The sequence below is a fragment of the Desmodus rotundus genome, chromosome 2 (genome assembly GCF_022682495.2).
Source record: "Desmodus rotundus isolate HL8 chromosome 2, HLdesRot8A.1, whole genome shotgun sequence".
Lineage (NCBI taxonomy): Eukaryota > Metazoa > Chordata > Mammalia > Chiroptera > Phyllostomidae > Desmodus > Desmodus rotundus.
This window is the reverse complement of record NC_071388.1, coordinates 117,798,294-117,803,693: the sequence shown is the minus strand read 5'-3', so window position 1 is coordinate 117,803,693 and position 5,400 is coordinate 117,798,294. Positions and strand designations below refer to the sequence as shown.

The following is a 5,400-nucleotide window of genomic DNA, read 5'->3' as shown; positions in this document are numbered from 1 at the left end:
AAAAAGAAGTATGACAGAGGCCATTGTTCTTTTTCTGAGTTCTACCTGCACAGACCTGGCAGGTGGGTGCCATACCTGAGTCTCCATCAACCTGGCTCATACTGTTCCTCCTGCCCTGGTGATTCCCCGAGACTCTGCCCTGCCAACTGTGGGCCCTCCCAAGCTGTTTCAAGTGGCTTTTCCAAACGAATGGCCTGTCTTGACTCATGCTTCAGAGTTTCCTAAAATCTCTCACAAAGGCAGCTTCTGGCCTCAGCCTGATGTGTGCCTCTTGCTAAGTGGCCCCAGTCCCAGTGATGGGAGAACTCAGGAGTCGGAAAATTTTAGTTTTAGGTAATAGTCAATAAGCCTAGTAGTTAAGCATGTAGAAAGCTATTGTTTCAGGAACTGAAGGTATGGCCCACCACGTCTCGAGGAGATCATTTGCAATTTGACTTCTGTGCTCCAGAAGTGACCATAAGTAATCAAGATGGTATCTGAACCATTGCGTTCCAGGGAGAGACATCCTGCCGCCCAGGACACAGATAAAGAAAATCACCCAGGACACAGGACACAGGACCCAGATAGAAAATCACCAGTCAGTGGATGAAAGGATGTTAGGGGAATTGCTGGACTGCAGCTTTTATCTGATTAACTTCTTTCCTGAATTCCAAGTCCCTTACCTACACTTTTATCCCCTTGAATTCCAAATCCCTTACCTACACCTTGGCCTCCTTATAAAAAAGGCTGGCTTGAAAGGAAATGTAAGACAGTCTGGTAGGGTGCATAACCTGCCATATTCTCGGATCACTGACCGTCTGAAAAAGCACCATGAAGATTCAATCCCTGTCTTTGCTTATTGGTTCCGGTAGTGACAAGCAGCATAAACACCAGCTTTTCCAGTTTCACCAGTACTAGTAGCAGCAGGTCTTGGTTCACAGCTTGGCCTCTCCTAGGCACCAGCAAGCCCAGGACAAGTAGCAGCCATGTGCAGATTACTTTGTAGCTTAAGTGAGTGGCCCTGGGCAAAACAAGGCAGTGGCTGATCTTGGCCTGCACTTCTTAGGAGGCCCCAGAACCAGGGCACCCAGTAGAGAGCTTCAAACCATGTTGAAGCACCATCCAACCACCTTCACAAGCGACACGAGAGCAGATTCAGTGCACACCACAGCTCCACTGAAGTAAATCCTGCTCCATGGGGTTGGCTCCTGCACAGTTGATCCTCCATGGTAGTCGCAGCCAGTTCTGGCAGCCAATCACCCTGGGGGTAAATCCCTCCCATTGCTGTGCCAAACCAATCAGGTTTCAACTACAACAGAACAGTGTACACAGGCCACATGGAGGGGGAGAGCACCTGCGATGCCCAGCTCAGGGTGAACAGGGATGTTGTGCCACTGGACCCTATATGACACCTACTACATTAGGCCATTTTATCAAAACTGGGAGATGTAGCAGGTCTACCTAATACATGGAAATAAACATAGGGAGACTGCCAAAGTGAGGAGACAAAAAAATCATGTTCCAAATGAAAGAACAGAACAAAGCTTTAGAAAAAGAATTAAACAAAATTGAGAAAAGCAAGCTGCTAGATGCAGAGCTCATAACACTGGTTATAAGGATGCTCAATTAACGTAGGGGAGGAGCAGATGAACTTAGAAAAGAACATCAACAGCATAAGAAAGGACATGAAAATCATGAAAAGAACCAGTCAGAAATGAAAGATATGCTAACTGAAATGAAGAATAATTTACAGTGAGTAAACAGTAGAGTAGATAAAGCTGAGAATCAAAACAGCAATTTGAAATACAAGGAAGTAAAAATACCCAATTGGAACAGCAAAAAGATCAAAAAAAAAAAAGAATAGTGCGAGGAGCCTCTGGGACAACTTCAAGCATAAAAACATTTGCAATATTTGCAGGTGAAGAGAAAGAACAAGAAATGAAAATCTATTTAAAAAAACAATGATGGAAACCTTCCCTAACCTGGTGAAGGAAATAGACACAAAAGACCAGTGTTGGGAACCGCCCTGCCTGGTTTCAGAGGCTGTAACCCCTCATGGTTAAGGCTGAGTCAGAGTTGGGACCATAAGCCACTAAGGAGACAAAGCTTGTCTCCCTGGCAGGTGTACCACCTTTGCCCACTTCACCCTGCTTGGCCCTGAGCTTGGCCAGTTAGCCAATGACGGGTAAGAATCCTCAAGGGAGGATCAACCTAAGACAGGCTCTGGTCACGGAAGAGGCCCGCCCGCAGGGAAGGACTCGGGGGGCTGTGGAAAAAGGGGGTGATGGACCCTCGCCCCTCGGCTTTGAAATAGCCTGAGTCCTCATTCTGTCTGCAAGAAGTCTCCTAATCTCTTGGCTGCCTTACTTCCCTTGCCTGACTTAAGCCTGAAGCAATAACAGAGGGCAGTGCAGTCCTGTGCTGGGAGGGGCGGATTCCCTGGGGAATCAGGCCGAACAAAAATACATACATTCCTGTGAAACCTACTTAATTTGTACCCTCAGTTTAAGAGATAAGGGTCCAGACCTGAGATGAGTCTGGCGCCTAAAGTTTTATGGCCCTCTAACTAATTGGCTGTAACTCAGAATAAGCCCTCAGAGTTCTCTGTAAATCTTGTATTGTTTAACCCTTACTGGCTGACAATGATTGATGAGCTTTATCCGTATTCCTATGCAAATGAACCTAATAAAAGCCCCTGGAGAGAGAGGCTCTGGGCCCTTCTCCCCTTGAGAGAAGCGGCCACCTTTCCTCCCCAAGCAGATCATGTCTTGGTAGTCTTTTTCTTCATCCATGGCAGACCAGGGGGCTGCGTTAAAGCCCCCCGACAGACCAGGAAGCTCAAACAGTCCCAAACAAGATGAACCCAAACAGGCTCACACCAAGACACATCATAACTAAAATGCTAAAAGTTAAAGACAAAGAATCTTAAAAGCAGCAAGAGAAAAGCAGTTAGTTACCTACGAGGGAGTTCCCATAAGACTTCCACCGATTTATCAACAGAAATTTTGCAGGTTAGAAGGGACTGGCAAGAAATATTCAAAGTGATGAAAAGCAAGGACTTATAACCAAGATAACTCTACCCAGCAAAGCTATCATTTAGAATTGAAGAACATATAAAGAACTTCCCAGATACTCTGACCAGTGTGATTCAGTTGGTTGGGTGTAATCCCACAAAGCAAGAGGTGGCTGGTTTGATTCCCAGTCAGGGCACATGCCCGGGTTGCAGGTTTTGTCCCGAGATGGGGCATGAATGAGAGGCAATTGAATGATGTTTCATCTCACGTCAATGTTTCTCTCCCTCTCTTTCTCCTTCCCTTCCCTTCTGTGCTAAAAACAAATAAATAAAATGTTACAAAAAAGAGAGAGCTTCCCAGACAAGAAAAAGCTAAAGGAGTTCATTACTACCAAATCAGTATTAATGAAATGTTAAAGGGTCTTCTTCAAGAAGAAGATGAAGAAGAAAAGAAGGAAAAGACAAAAACATGAACAATAAATGCATATTTATCAACAATTGAATCTAAAAAATGAATAAATTAATTAACAAGAAGAACAGAAACAGACTCAGATACAGAGTACATTTGATTGTTGCCAGATAGGAGGGGGATTGAGGGTTAGGTGAAAAAGGTGAAGGGATCAAGAAGTACAAATTGGTGAGTGGCCCTCTACCTGCTGAGATCTTCAGAGGTCTTAACCCTCCCAGGTTGTGACAGGATTCAGGGACTGACATGGCCTTAACAGTGACAACACAGCCGTTGCCCCTTCTGGTGTGGGGCACCACAGTATGGGCAGCCCGGCCCGGGGCTGAGCTTCTCAACGTCTGTACCACAAGGAAAGCACCACAAGGAAAAGCCAAGCCCAGAGGACCAGCTGCACGAGCAGTGCAGTCCCTGGAAGAAGAACACCTGCTGTTCTGTCAATACCAGCCAGGAAGCCCATAAGGATGTCTCCTACCTGTACAGATTCAACTGGGACCATTGCAGCCCCATGTAACCTGCCTGCAAGCGCCACTTCATCCAGGACACCTGCCTGTGTGGGTGCTCCCCCAACCTGGGGCCCTGGATCCAGCAGGTGAACCAGAGCTGGCACAAAGAGTGGATCCTGAACATGCCCCTGTGCAAAGAGGACTGTGAGAGCTGGTGGCAAGACTGCCTCACCTCCTACACCTGCAAGACCAACTGGCATAAGGGCTGGAACTGGACCTCAGGGTCTAATGAGTGTCTAGTGAAGAGCGCCTGCCACCCCTTTCATTTCTACTTCCCCACACCTGCTGCTCTGTGCAATGAAATCTGGAGTCACTCCTACAAAGTCAGCAACCACAGCCGAGCGAGTGGCCGCTGCATCCAGATGTGGTTTGACTCGGCCCATGGCAACCCCAGTGAGGACATGGCAAGGTTCTATGCTGAGGCCATGAATGGGGCTGGGCTCCAGAGGGTCTGGCCTCTCCTGTTTGGCCTGGCCCTAACGTTGATCCTAGTGCTCAGCTGAGATCCTTTTACCTTCTGACACCTGGACATCCCTGCCCAGTTCAGCCCCATAGCTCAGTTCCCATGGTGGAAACTTTGTCCACAGCTTGAATAAACCAGATATCCCGCAAAAAAAAAAAAAAGTACAAATTGGTAGTAACAGAATAGTACAGCATAGGGAATATAGTCAATAATATTCTAATAACTATGTATGTTGTCAGACGGGTATGAATTTATCAGATGATCACTTAGTATGTTATAAAATGTCTAATCGCTGGGGTGTTCACCAGAAACTAATATAATATTGTATGTCAACTATAATTGAAAATAAAAAATTATTTTTTAAAAAGTGAATACCAGGGAAGAATGATTTCTTGGGTTACCTGACCATGTCTCAACCAAAGTCATTCCCAACACCTCTAGTCGTAAGGACATTATCAGCTAGAGTTGCTTGCTGCCATTTTCCCCAGTGGCATGGAAGAAGCTATGTGTCATAGTAAAACATGATGTTAATATGCAAAAAGAAGCAGAGGTAAGTGATAGGAAGAAACACAATTGCTCTGCAACATGATCTGGGTTCTAAATTCAACTATATAAAGTGTCAGATTTACCCTCAGCTTTTCGTATTGCTATAACTTGCTTTCTTGTCATTTTCAACAGAAAAAAGTATAAAACAGTATTCTTAACTCTCCTGAGTTAACCAACCTGGTGAGTATGTTAGTTTTTTGCTATTATAATGCTCTGTAACAAATAATCCCCACAACTCTGCCTTATAAAAATAAGCATGTATTTCTTATTCATGAGTTTGCAGCAGTTCATCTATGACCCTGATAGACTTCCTTGAGATTAGCTGAACTTGAATCCAACTTGAGTTTTTGGTGCAGGTGTGTTCCACATATCTCCTCATTCTTGAACTAGCAACTATCTGGACATGTTCTTTATGTGGGTGATTGCAGAA

General features: G+C 45.2%; 1 pseudogene; it reads left to right on the top strand.

Annotated features, from left to right (window-relative positions):
• Nucleotides 1–3,084: 3,084 nt before the first annotated feature.
• On the top strand, nt 3,085–4,477 carry LOC112313139 (folate receptor alpha pseudogene; annotated as a pseudogene).
• The last annotated feature ends 923 nt before the right edge of the window (nt 4,478–5,400 follow it).